Genomic DNA, 15,037 nt, shown 5'->3' on the forward strand with positions numbered 1-15,037 from the left:
TGGCTTTCACTTCAGTCATTTCCCTGCTGACTACCTCAGTTCAGAAAAGTAGGCCACACCAGAGCCATTCTGTAGCTGTAGCAATCATTTTCACTTATGATATTTAAATCATTTTCCAAGCATCTAATTTTATTCTAATTAGTTACTGTAAAGATATGTTCTTTTGTGCATCCACTAGGCATTTACTTGCTATGAAAATGTGCTTTTTGCTGATAAGTGGAATGAAACTTTTCTAGCCAGACTTTTCAATTAGGGTTGGCTGAGCTCAGTGGAAATTGTTCAGAACATATGGGTATTCTGGTGGTCAGTTGTGGTTTGCCTTTAATTGAATATTTGATAGCTTAGCAAGACATTATATAAGTTGTTGAGGGCGTGTCCCTGACCTCGACGACAAACTTGGTGGAAAGCATTGTGAGAGACTGAGCATGAGTGACAGCGACACAGTGATTTTGTGTGTGAGAATGGGAGACAAAGACGGAGACCTGCGATCATTCATGCTGTAAATGGCCTACCCTAAGTGAGTTAAGGCTGTCAGTGGGAGCCTGGATAAGGACGTGTAAGGCAGGATTAGTCCTGGTCTTAATAAGCTTGGTTAAACACAGCCACTGCTCAGACTTTGAGATGTCACTGACTCCCATTATCCCCCAGCGTTACTCTCAGGCCAGTGGCCCCCAGCAAGCCACCTTCCTCTCCCCACCTCAATGGAACAAGGTGGTCCTGTCACTTGCTACACTGCAGTTAAACCACAAAGACCCTTGGAGTGCTCTGTGGAGCTGCGATGTAAAGTTCAGTGATAATTAGAGGACTTGAATATCACCCTACTTCTCAGTGGCAGGATGTCAGAGTTCTTCTGTCACTAGCTACCTGACAATCAAACTAAAGGTTATGGGGAGGAGATGGGTCATAAGTTAAAGCTTACCTTTGAGAGGTAGCTGCTCCTGTGGAACTCTGTGATGCACCACAGCACAGTGTGACAGTTTGTGTCATATTATTGCCAATATGCTTTTATTACCACCAGGGGAATAAAAGCATACAGCTTGGAAATCAAGAAATGCTAGTGCAGTAGTTCCAAACAGCTTTTGCTCTCATTTCAATCACTTATACCCTTGTCAGCATCAGATGTTGTGATTTGGTGCACTGTGAAAGATGCTGGGATTTTATTTTATAGTTTGATTAATGCCCCTCCTACTAATACTGCCACTTCTAAATGTAGCTTAACCTAGCCAAAGAACCTCTCACTATATGGTCCACTCTTCTCCCCTGCCCTTTTTTTTAAAAATTTGTGGGCAACGTTAAAACAGTACAACATCAAAGAGTCTTTATAAGAACATTAATGATTTTGTTTAGGTCAAATGTTAGGTGAGGGCAAAAGTTCTTGAGTGAGGATAGGTTTGGGGTAAAGGTGAGTGTTTGGCTTGGAAATGGTTTTTTGGAACAAAATTTCCCCTGGTTCCAACTTTACTGTTGAGTAAGAAATTTAACAATCCTGCCTGGGCTGCAGCAGTGCCCAGGGTCAGGCTGCTTGTCTCCAAGGGCCATATCAGGCCATACGCACAGCCTCCTACTCCACAGATCAGTGGTTTGCCTCTACTTGGTCAAAACACAGTATGCTCGGAGCTGTGGTCTTGCTGCGTAGGATAAATTAACGCTGGAGTGAACGGCTGGTCAGTAAAGTGAACGTTAGGGCAGCATCTGACTGAGGTGAACCAACTGGATGTACCAGCTGGCACATGCATTTTTTTTCATAAAAAAAGTGTTTCCCATTTGAGATATGAACAATGGCAGGTCCAGCAATCAGTTTTAACATCCTGACATTAAAGTCAATATGGCATGCTCTGCCATCTGAGTATTTGTTGCGTTCAGAAATATGCACCATATATGACAGCATTTTTGAATATGCATTTGATTGAGTCAAATGCCCGTTCAGCAGCCTAAATGTTTTTATTGGCTGTTTGACAGCACATCATTCCCCAAGTCGATGGTCTGTGTGCCTGTTGGAGATAGGATCAGAATTATGTTTATTGGCCATGTAGGTTTGCACATACATGGAATTTGACACCAGTTTCATGGCTGTCACAGTGTATTTAACATAGAATAACAACACAGGATCTTGACTTTCATGATGTCTTAAAGCAAGACAAGCTAAGTTTACTATATAAGTATTCAAGTTTGCAAGGTATGTGTCGACCATAACTGAACCGTTAGCAGTTGCTGTTCTTTTTTTTTTTTTTTTTTTTTGTACCGGACCAGGTAGATACACCACAGCACCAGTGCTTGTTACCTGAGCCAGTGAATCTTTAGTGAAACAGTCTCTGATTGAATCAGGAAGAATGTCAGGGTAAGGCCGAGGTGTTAATTGCTGACCTCCACTCCGCTGCCAAGTATTCTTGTTTTGATCATATAAGGCAATGTGGGCTCTTAAACTCTACCCTGTGTGTGTGTGTGTGTGTGTGTGTGTGTGTGTGTGTGTGTGTGTGTGTGTGTGTGTGTGTGTGTGTGTGTGTGTGTGTGTGTGTGTGTGTGTGTGTGTGTGTGTGTGCTTCTAATGTTGGAGTGCAATGGAATTACTTCTGATCATTACAGTCCTATTTGTCTTTGTCAGAGCAGTCTGTTAAATGGATGATGATCAAAAACATTAAACGGGTCCACTAGGGTTGTCACTTTTGTCGTTTGAATATTTGGAATGGAAAGACCCGTAGTGAAAATCCAGATTTGCATATTCAGCGTTTTGTTTTGTTTTGTTTTTTTTTTTTTTGTAATCCAATTTTGATCTTGTAACTCATCAGTTTCCTTCGTTGGCATACCCCCACCAATCCATCTGCACAATTGAATGCCTGTTACAGTTTTTATGAGTATAATGACAATATATTGGTGTCCTTCAACAAATATGATGCCTAGCCAGCAAAGGTATGCATTGGCTTAAGCATTACCGCTATGAATGAATATGTGTGAGCGGAGCACATTGTTTCTTGGAATGCCTCATTTAGTTCAGATTTAATATCAAAAGTCCGTGTTAGGGAGGCAGGGAATTTTCTTGGTATTGCTTGTAAGAGTTTGTAAAAAAAAATATAAAAAGATACCACTTAAATTAAGGATGTATTGATTGGAGCAGCTGTATGATAACACAAAACTGGTAGTGTAATACCTTCCTGTATTTCACAGTTACATTCCGCTAGATTATCTTTTAGATACAGAGTCAGGAAAGTCAGTGGTACACCAGAAATGGACACAATCTGTCTGTTAATGTTAGGTGATTTGGTTTTAATAATGAAGTAGCTTTTCCCATTATCCTTTCATATGAGCAATCAATCAAGTTGCATTTTATATATGATGGCACAGTGCTTAGCGCACTCGCCTCACAGCAAGAAGGTCCTGGGTTTGAACCCCGGAGTAGTCCAACCTTGGGGGGTTGTCCCGGGTCGTCCTCTGTGTGGACTTTGCATGTTGTCCGCGTGTCTGCGTGGGTTTCCTCCGGGGGCTCCGGTTCCCTCCCACAGTCCAAAGACATGTATAGGTCAGGTGAATTGGCCATACTAAATTGTCCCTAGGTATGAGTGTGTGTGTGTGTGTGTGTGTGTGTGTGTGTGTGTGTGTGTGTGTGTGTGTGTGTATATGTCAGCCCTGTGTGATGGCCTGGCGGCCTGTCCAGGGTGTCTCCCTGCCTGCCACCCAATGGCCGCTGGGATAGGCTCCAGCATCCCCGCGACCCTGAGAGCAGGGTAAGCGGTTCGGATAATGGATGCATGGATGACGACCATAGGTCCTTATTTTAGCAAAATAAAAAGACCTGTATTTGGTGATTTCTTTTTAGATGTTTCAGAAGAGCAGTATGCTGTGTGCTGTGTAGCAAACTTTAAAACCCAGGTAAAATGGTAGTGTTTTAAATGTGATACAAGAGTTTGTTATACCTAAATGGTTACTGAAGAGGCTATCAGGGTACACCTTCAGAGATCAAATGGCCCATCTCGCAGGGATCATTATTCACTACCCCACACGATCTCAGTGTTACCATGTTGAGGGTGTGTGTGAGTGCAAGCTTGTCATTGGGGTTTTTAAGTGGGTACCTTCCTTCTCCAGTGTGTCATTTTAGTTAGGCCCAAGACAAGGCAAGAAGGCATAAACACCACATTCCAATGTCTTGGAACCATTCCCTTCTATTGTGGCTCAACATGGCTGTGCCACTGCTACCTAAGACCTCATATGACTAACATCCCACCTAAAATCGACGCATTAAACCAAGGTAATACGAATTCCCACCTAGGGTTGGGCGATATGTCAAAATCTTCCCAGCGGTCACTGTCAGCCTGGCGATTGCCGATGTATTCACCCCCCCCCTCCCCTCGCGCTCCTGCCAGCACATTTTCAGCAAATGCAATCATGGAAGAGCTCGTTGCGAAAAAGAATACCAAATCCCCTATTTGGGATCCCGTATTTGGGATGGATTGTTTTGGTTTTAAACCAGACGCAACCGGCAAGCCATAGCACCTAAATTTAGTAATTTGTCGTCTTTGCAAACGAGTAGTGCTGGCAAAAGATTCTAACTACCACTTTGCACAAGCATTAATGTGAAAATCTGATTTTATTGAAACATTACAGCCTATAGGCTACTCTTCTTCAATTAAACAAAATAAACCACCTGGTGATCTTTGCTAAGCAATAAGCTGTAAAGGCATGCTGAACAGCTGTACAACACGATTTGAGGGGGGGGGGGGGGAGAGACCGATGGTGTCAGAGAAGGACACCTCCGCTTGCAGCCTCCAAATGAGCAAACAGGTGGAGATAACATAACTATGCTATTAGTTGACCAGGGTGCACAACTGAATATACAGTTTTTGGTTTAGTTTTGAAGTATGATTTCTGAATTAAGGTTGCTCTTCACCACTAATTGATCGGACAGCAACCACTAAAGATGGCTTCATTGTCATTTAGTCACTGCAGTCACTGCCCTGTTTTGTGAAAGACTCGTTGGAAGTCAGTGCAAGAAGAGCATGCATATGGCCCAACCCCAACTGCGAGTTCCTATTCGTGCACACTTTGAATTGCGCTTTACAGCTTAATTATTTACCGAGTTGAATTCTCGGGGAGGCAGACCATTAAACTAGCAAAATAAAAGGACAAAAATCATCAAAAAAAAAAAAGACTGCTGATTGGACTTAGCCAATTGCCAATATATTTGTCCAATCGCCTAAACCTACTCCTGTGATTTACCCAACATCCACCCAACAGTTACAAGATATACTGTATAGATGTGTTGTATCCCTCATAAGCACAGGACCCATTTTATGACATGAGATCAGCCAAGCAAACAATCACTGAATCAATATAATCACGATATTGTCTTATCTGTACTCATTTGGAGCCTAACCAATAGTTGACCTAGATTTCATGTTTGGAGGAGCATTTCAAAAGTGCAAACGTTTAAATGCGTTTCCCTAGATGAGGATTTCAATTTGAAATGGTTTTAGCAAAAAAAAAAGAAAAAGTTAGCCTTGGTCAGTAATTTGAAATGGCAAATCGGCACACATGCAGCATAGCACACATCTCTTCCAGGTTTCACTGTCTCTCTATAACTCTTATCATTATAAAAGTTACTCATGTTGTACATTGGTCCATTGACAAACACACGTATATGACACACACTCCCAAACGGGGCCACGTGTGGTTCCCTGATGATATTAGGATGAATGATGTAGAATGGTGACCGCCCCACATTCTATTGCTACCCTGGACCCTAGACAGGGCAGACATGTACACTTGTTCTCAGTTCACCACCACTGGTTCTCAGTTTATCATCATGCCATCACATCTGGGTGACATGTTTGTCCCTGTTCCCCTCAACCAAAGCCTATACTTATACCTTAATGCGTTCAACTCTTCTCCTTTTTTAGTCTCACTTGTTGGGGAAGGAGACATGGTCAGGTTGCAGCTGTACTTGATGTTCCCAGTGCAGTGTTTCACATCAGATGACAGCCAAATGCATCAGGTGACTGGTCTGGATGCAGAAAACTCAAGTTTTGCTTACATGGTTTCTTGTCCTCTCAACCAGAATGGGAATGTGGCCATCCTTGCGTTGTGTTTTTGAATTCTACGCAGTCAGGATGTGGGATAGCAATGTAAAGTGATGGAGTAGAAGAGAAGATGGGGAAAAATACTCCACAAGTGAATGTGCAACATTATGAATTCCTGAAATTGGATCTCAAAAATCCTATTGAAACAATACCGTCCTGTAGGATTTCTGTTTTTGGATGGTAGCAGCCCAGCACATATTGATGCTAGCTGCGGCCCTTTTTACAAGACCAGCATTTCATCTGCTGCTGACCCACACCCACTCAAAAAGAGCAGCACTCGGCACATACTCGCTGACAAACGGACAAAGACATCCTAAGGTGGTCAAATTAAGGTGTGTGAGTTTGCAAGTGCGTGCTCATGCATGCATAGCACTATAGTGTGTACTATATGCAGTTTGCTGCTCTCTCACACCAAAGTACACTGAGCACTCACCAGATGCTAGAGAGACATGCAGCATAAAAATGGCAGTTTTACCCAGAGACAAGTGGCAAGCAACTGTCCCTAGAAAGCTGAAATAAAACCGAGAATGAAAGTCCATTCTAATGTGTATGTTTGTGCGTTCGTTTATATTTCTCTTAAGTCTGCTCTTACTTCTTACTGTACCTTGTACCGAAGGGAGGTGGGGATGGAAGTGGGCCATTACAGTGGAGGGTAACGTCCATGCCTCGAGGTTGACCACAGGATCCCTGTGTGTCCACAGTTTGGTAGGGTGTGTGTGTGTGTGTGTGTATGTGTGTGTGTGTGTGTGTGTGTGTGTGTGTGTGTGTGTGTGTGTGTGTGTGTGGTAGCTCCAGGCTGCTTTGGCTCAGACTTGTCCCTTTGTGCTCAGCTGAAAGAGGCTACCTCTCAAGTTGAGTTTCTTGCTAAAGACTGAATCCCACGCCGCATTTTGGTTTCCCATGTGACTGCCTTTTTTTAATTTGCAAGAACGCTAGCAGTGGTTTTGGCGCTTTGTGAATCAGGGTTGGAAATGAACTTGTTTGCCCACCTGCCATGCTGGCTTGTGGTGGGATTCCAAAATCTACCAGCCACTCAATTTTTTTACGAGCCACATTCTTGTTTTATCTTGCAATGTGCAAATGCATGTGAAAAATAATACAACAAGATCTACTGGGCTGCACTATCCTTCTTACCTGGATGTGGCGTTTGGATAATTTGTGGTCTTTTATGGTTTCCAATTTTAGGTTTTTAGTCCCAACAATAAAACTGTTAGTTCTCTTATTGGCATCGGAAGCGTGTTGATGACATACTGAACAGAACATTGTCTGGCTTGTCTCCTCGTAAACTCACCAATCAGGGGACTCTTCATCGTTGGCTTTTTTCCACTTCTCATTTAAAAAAACAAAACAAAACGTTTTTTGACCTTCACCTCTTTGGCCTGTCTCTCCTCCTGCGAGGTTTCCTCTGCAGACCTCTTAACCCCTGTGATGTAACGCCACATTGTTTTGTTTGTTTGTTTTTTTACTACAGTGTTACCCTAGGTTACTTAACCTTAGGTGATTCTTTTTGACATTGGTCGCTAGTTAGCGTTCTATGCTCATGCCTGGGTAAAGCGCTGTGTCTCTTGGTTAAATTGTCCATGTGAAACAAGCAGACTCTAAATTCAAACTGCTTTGTGGAATGTCACAAATCGCTGTGTTACATTTGCATTATTTGTTTGTGTGTGCTGCTTTTATTTACCCACCACCGTGGCTGGTAGGTTGAGCCCACATCTGGCGGGCGCTAATTTCCTGCCCTGTTGTGAATGCTTACCTGAGCTAAAGTCATATCATTTTGGCCTTCAGGCTTAGATTGAATTGCAGAGCAACGGGCCAAAGCAGTTCAACAAGGCTTAGCGGTGGCCATAAACCCAGTGAGATAAACTACCACAGTTTATCATAACTGACCACTTATATTTGCATGTGGTTTTCCCATGATGCAAATAACCCACCTCAGGATTTCCCTTACTCATAGAAAGCTGTCGCAAGCACTGCAGCGAGAAGCAAAATGTGGCACTACTTGTGTGTGCATGTGTGCACACCTTAGAGCTTGGCAATATAAATGTAATATCATTTTCATCATATCTGTGAATGTTCTCATTCATCCAGGTCATGGTTATCCAAAGGAGTTGAATCAAGTGCAACTGGACTTGGTATATATCCGTGAAGACGTATGAGATGAAATGTTTTTAAAATTGTGTAATAACTTAAATGTTGTCATTCCCTGGCCTTAAATACTGCATTTCAGTAAAGTGATTACATTTTCTGAATTTATTAGGCCTCAGTTACGCTCAACGTTAAATATGGGTACAGAGGGAGCCTTCTGTCCCTATTCTGCATTCATTTCGTCCGTACTTATGCACATTTTCTGGAAGTTTACGGATATGAATGAAACAGAGCAGTACCACTGGAAATCGTGGGGGCAGTGTAGTCAATAGTTCAAGCGAGACATGATGAAGACATTCAAAAAACGGCAGAACTGGGCATCCGGGTAGTGTAGCAGTCTATTCCGTTGCCTACCAACATGGGGATCGCCGATTCAAATCCCCATGTTACCTCCGGCTTGGTCAGGTGTCCCTACAGACACAATCGGCCGTGCCTGCGGGTGGGAAGCTGGGTGTGGTATGTGTCCTGGTTGCTGCACTAGCGCCTCCTCTGGTCGGTCGGTACATCTGTTCAGGAGGGAGAAGGGGAACTGGGGGGAATAGTGTGATCCTCCCACACGCTACGTCCCCATGGCAAAACTCCCCACTGTCAGGTGAAAAGAAGCGCCTGGTGACTCCACATGTATCGGAGGAGGCATGTGGTAGTCTGCAGCCCTCCCCGGATTGGCAGAGAGGGTGGAGCAGCAACCGGGATGGCTCAGAAGCGTGAGGTAATTGGCTGGATACAATTGGGGAGAAAAGGGGGGGGGGGTCCCAAAAAAAAAAGGTGGTGAAACTCTTTGAGGAGAGGTTGTGCGAGTTGGTGAGAAATGTTAAATATATCTATGAAGTTACATCACCCAGGCACAGGGACAAACAGTGACCTCCTCCACCATCAATATGTTGTTGTCAGAAACTTTTGACTCTGAACGTTCTCTAGTGGATGTATTCCCTGCCAACGTAAAGGACACATATGGGCAGTGACAGTTTGAAATGGATGTATTTATTTTCATACGTAAAAGGAGCATAAATTAGCCTTTAGATTATTTTAGCTAAGTGAAATATACAATAAATGCGTCTACCTGCTTGATCATCCTATCCATATTACTAATGATAATTTCTTAAAATATTCTTGTGTGTAAATATCTTATGAAAGCATCAACAGCCACCCCCAAACTAGTCTCATTATCTATATTGAGGTATGTTGTCAAAAATTTTGTGATATTTGACTTCATCCATATTTCGCAGCCCTCTCTTTGTTACCTAGCGTGTCTCTTTGTTAAAGGGATTAGATGTTCTACACAGGCCTCTCTCTCTCTCGCTCTCTCTCTTTTGTCTCTCTAGTCTCTCTCTGTCTCTGTCTCTCTGTCTTGTCTCTCTAATCTCTCTCTCTCTCTGTGTCTGTCTGTCTCTCTCTCTCTCTCTCTCTCTGACAGTCAAAACTATACAGACTGGCAGGTTTGCAATCCAGGCATAACTAAAATTGCTTTACTAAGGCCTTGTTCAAACTGTCTGCCCAAATCTGTTTTTGGCATATCCAAATTATATCCAGATTGATTTTACAAAGTCTGGATGGCAAATAAAAAACAAAAAACTCCACGTTAAATTCGATTTTATTTTGCAAATCGTGACCTAAACCACATTTGGAGGTGGTTTGAAATGCGATTCTAATCAGATTGCTACAGATATGTCTCAGTCCAGACACTCTGGCTGCCCAAATCAGATTTCAGACTGTCTTTTGTATCACCCACAATGCAAAGCCACTATTTTGCGGATGCCACTACACCTCTCGCTGCACAGTGAAGCCCGCCATGACTGCAGCACGGAACATTGCAATGTATACCAGCCTCCTCCGTCGCTGAGTTTTGTCTGGTGTGACGGAGGAGTCAGAATCATGTTTATTGGCCATGTCAGTTTGCATACGCATGGAATTTGATTCTGGTTTCTTGGCTCTCACAGTGTACTTAACATAGAATAACAACACAGCAATCTTCAGATATGTACCATAAGGCTTGACTATACGTGAAATAAGAGGAAATAAGATGCAACGGTATAGAGAACATATCAGAGATGCTGAAATAAATGTTAGCAGGTTACTTGCATACATGCCTGAGGTAGCTGGAGTTCTGCACCGCGACTTGGACAGCGCGATTGTTTGGAGGGCGAGGTGATGGATCTCCATTTCTCATGCTTCCGCATTGGTAAACTGCGTCACCAGTGTACATAGTTACTCACACCTACGTCGTTACTACAGCAACCCATGCAAATAGGTTGGTGATGTTTGGACACACAAATCCGATCAGATCACTTGCAAATAACAGTGCGGACAATCTGTCTTAAATGTCTGATTTGAGAAGCAAATCCGATTTGCTTGCAGTCTGAACAAGGCCCTAGACTGTCGAGCCCATCAGGTCCTGTGTTATGAATCACATCGGTTGCGTTATGTAAAGTCTTACGTCTGGCAATGATGGCTTTCAGGTGAAGTGTTGGGCACTGTTACATGATGGATGACTATTGGTATGTAAACACTTTTCATTTCACCAGCAAGTGTCCATGGTCTTGCTAAACAGTGCAGTATTTACTTGTGTGGTTTTAGGTTATATTTATACACGTTGCAGTTGGGTTATCCTTGAGCCCACGTGACTCTTATCCAAGAAATAATATGGCACTGTAGAGAGGACCAGAGTCATAGCATGGGCAACATGGTGTACCTTGCTCTGTTGTGTTAGGGTGTGAAATGGTTTGTTCAGTTTCTCTCCATTTGTTTTAAGCTGGAATAGAAAGCGTTATCAAGCCCAAGTAATGTGTGCGCTATTAAAAGCTGACCTCCTTTTTCTAGGTCATCGCCAAAAAAGAATAGATTCTAGTTACGAATATCCAGAATGTTTGACATCGAGGCATGGATGAGAATGGGAAGGCATATCACTAGCCAAAGGGAGGTTGGTGGGGTGGAGTGAATATATGCGTTTGTGTGTGTGTGGGGCGATTTGGGGGAGGAAGAGTGTGTGTGAGGGCATGTAGTGGTTTATGTCTTTAGTTGGTGAATTGAGAAGAGGGGGAGCAAAGAGATGGTGGAGACAGAGGCTGGCAGTGTGTTGCCTGCTTAAAGAGAGAAGCGACAGTAAAGCACAGAGTGGAAGGAGATCTTGTGACGGGGTCACGAGAAATAAATCAGACATTTTAGCTGGAGCGATCCTCCCGCTCTGTCTTGCCAAGGCAGCACACAGTCACCTCCAGGACACCACCGCCAGGGCCCAGCACAAAGCCTACTCTCTGTTTTCCTCCTCTGCTCTTTTGTTGGCCAGACAATTAGGTTTTCTCAGAACCAATACCTAGTGGGCATCAGTTGGCATCTGCATTCACAGTTGTGTATTGACTCAGTCACTTTCTCTCCATTCATGTTTTTTCCCCCCTGTATTACATTTATATATTTATTTTAAGAGATGAGAAGCAGGTTACATCAGTCATAGAAAGTAGACCGTTTTTTCAGTTTGCTTCCATTCTCCAAGATTGACATTTGTGTTGAAAGATAATGAGGGACAGTTTCTTTCTTTTTCTTTCTTTCTTTCTTTCTTTCTTTCTTTCTTTCTTTCTTTCTTTCTTTCTTTCTTTCTTTCTTTCTTTCTTTCTTTCTTTCTTTCTTTCTTTCTTTCTTTCTTTCTTTTTTCTTTTTTTCCTTGTCTGTTCTTTTCTTTGTTTCTCATGTGTTAAGAGTGTGTGTTCGGCATCTGAAATGGAAGTAGTGTCCCTGTACCGATACAGAAACACTTGCCTCCCTTCACATTGTAACTCAGTCATTGGTACCAGTAACTACTCCTGTGCTAACCCTAGACCGGTGTGGCCCTCTCTGTTCTGCTTCTTGTCCAAGAGAAGGAAAGAGAGAGGGAGAGGGGGGGGGAGATTCATCTCTGCTGCAGTGAAGATGAAGAGCACAGAGCAAGCCTGAGGGGCTCACAGTTATATTTACTATCTGCTAGGAAAGAGGAGAGGAGGGGTGGATGGGATGACAGAAAAAAACATTGGAACGAAAAAGAGAGGGAGACAGAGGAGGGGTTGCTATGGTAACGGAAATATGGCTGCTCTTCAAAAACACTGAATGTAGGTGGTGTTGATTTTTTTTTTCTTGTCTTTCCCTTTCAGTTTGCAGAGATTATGGATCAGTGTTAAAGCCCTTTTGGTATGGTGAGAGTTAAGGACTGAAATGCCTTTTTTTTCCTAAAGGAGGCAATTTCTGGGCATACGGGCCAGTGAGGGTTTGTTTGAAATGTGGTTTGGGACCACTAACTCCAGTCGACAAGTGGGCATGTAATGCTGTAAGTACTCTAGACTCCTAAGTATTTTCAGGGGTTAAAAACAGCTGTTAAATAATAGTTATTGTTGATAGTCCCTTTCTTGCCCTACCTTCAGGAGTGAATTGAATCTGTTTAGCTGAGTAAGTAAGTTTGCTCATATGCACAATTTGACCTCGGTTGCCCACATAGATCACATTCAACATAACACAATTATCAAAGTAGTTTGTATTTGTAAAACAAAAAGTGAGTAAGCACTTAAAATGAAAAACAAGTAGAAATTGAGGAAACGGGATGCCTCTTCTAGTGTGGTGAATTGTTTGTTGGCTGGACCAGCCAGCAGGCCAGTCCTACCAACGGGACTGTCCCTGACTGACTGAGTGATCATGTTTAGAGTGATTGACTGAGTGATCATATTTGACACGATTGGGCCGCTGGTCAGGTGACCAACAACGTCACCGAAGTTACACGATTGGTCAGCCGAGTGCCGAAAGGCATGAGGGAGAGCACACAGTTAAAGCAACCCAAATAACAATATCTCTGACAAAACACTCACTGGGGAATTCACAAAAGGATTGCGTGGCTTTTGTGGACCCTAAACCTTCAAAAATAAGGCAAAAAGAACCTGTAATTCTCAAAGCACCCGCAAAGGGTGAAATGCACCCCTAACTGTGCTGCCAAGCAAATCGTGTCTTGGTGCTCCAGTGCTATTTTCACATATTTAAATTAGGTAATATGCATACATTTAGGGCAAAATTGCCTCCTTTCTATGCAAATGAGCCTCATTGCAAAACAAAAAAGTCCCACTCACAAACACCAGCGCTAATAGCCCCATGCAGTTAGAGGGAAAATTAGTAGCATCCTCAGAGAGTTGGCAGTAACTGATGCCCAGACTTTCCAGTGATTGCCTGTATATAGTCAATCCTTGTGTATATATCTGAAGATTGTTGTGTTGTTATTCTATGTTAAGTACACTAAGAGCCACGAAACTGGAGTCAAATTCCATGTGTGTGCAAACTTACATGGCCAATAAATCTGATTCTCATTCTGATCATGGTAGCAGTGATTGTAGCCAGACGAAGGCATCGTCATAGCAGGCGTGCTCGTGAGTGGATATTTCGAAGGAGACTATCACTTTTTGATATAAGTGAGACCGAAATCATTTGCAGATACAGGTTGCCAGGTCTAATAATTCTTGCTATATTTGATGACACCCAAGGATGACATTGAGCATGCCTACTGTGTTCTTGTCACAAACCCACCATTTATATTTTGCCACATGGATAATTGCAATCAGACACAAAACAAGGGCAAATTGCCCTCGGCTGCAAAACTTCATGGGCATGTTTGTGCTGTAATATCATTAGCGCAATATGTTTTGTGAATCGGAACCTGAGACAGGGCAGATTAGAGTTGCAAGTGATGCACAATTCATAGTGCTATCAGCGGCTGCTATCCATTCTTTGTGAATTCACCTGTCAATACAGAGCGAGTCTTGGAAAAACGAGAGAAAGCCACAGATAGAAACAGATGAAAGAAGAGGGGGAGTTAACATGGTTGAGCTTAACCATGCCATGTGATGCTACTTCAGTACACTTCAACAACAAATATTACAGGGACCACTATAGAAAATTGCAGATGAATATTTGATATTCAGGAATTCCCATTATAGACACTACCACTGACTATCCCTGTAGCAAATTGGCCACAATTTCAAACATTGACTATGTTTAACATATACTACATATGTTATATATGTTATATGGGTATATATGTTACATGTCTATATAAACATACTAGGTTTTGACCTAGTCTTGTTTTGAAGACTACCACGTTGTTTGGAAAACTCTGGAGACAGTGGCGGTACATAACGTGGGAATGATGATGTGATTCACTTTCTAAAGCATGAGAAATAACGTTATGGTCCAACCAGACAATACACAGTAGAGCAGGAGAAAAAAACAATGATGACAGAGCAGCTTCTTTTGGTCACTCTTCCAAAAAGGCAGCCGAGTGGCAGGCTAGGTCTAGAATGCAGGGCAGGTTGTCCTTCCCTGTTGATCGATTTAACTGTCTGAAATTAGTGAATTCTGATTCCACCGTATGAACAACCAGATCACATTTGTTCTAATCTCACTTTGGTTGGCATCAAGGTTGTAGGTCATTCTTGTCCTTCGTGTAGCATCTGGGGCTTATTGTTGTCATCGTGACACTGCAAAATTTACCACGGAAGAGTTTTGCTCCAATTTACAGATTTACAGCATTTGTCAAAAAGAAAACAAAAACTCCTACTGATATAAAATACTGTCCAGGATTATTCCTTCATAGAACAGTTTTTGGCGGCTGCCAAAATTATTTAATGGGCCCTAATGACAAATCAACACCAATAATTGAGACAATACAGCAACTAAAATCCTCTCAGAATCAGAATGAGATTTTGGCCATTGTATATTACTGCCAGCAGGGGGCGCTCTAACTAATAGTGGCACCTGGCAAAGTAGAGGATGAACGGAATTAGAAGCACTCGAATTCAAAGCCACTGAGCCCATGGGATACA

The 15,037-nt window shown here is 42.7% G+C and overlaps 1 protein-coding gene across 2 annotated transcripts in view; it reads left to right on the forward strand.

The window, feature by feature from the left end:
* Positions 1–15,037, forward strand: part of gna11b (guanine nucleotide binding protein (G protein), alpha 11b (Gq class)) — a 34,415-nt gene that overhangs the window by 1,396 nt on the left and 17,982 nt on the right. The gene's annotated exons all lie outside the window — the stretch shown is intronic.

This window comes from Lampris incognitus, chromosome 16 (assembly GCF_029633865.1).
Source record: "Lampris incognitus isolate fLamInc1 chromosome 16, fLamInc1.hap2, whole genome shotgun sequence".
NCBI classification, from domain to species: Eukaryota; Metazoa; Chordata; class Actinopteri; order Lampriformes; family Lampridae; genus Lampris; species Lampris incognitus.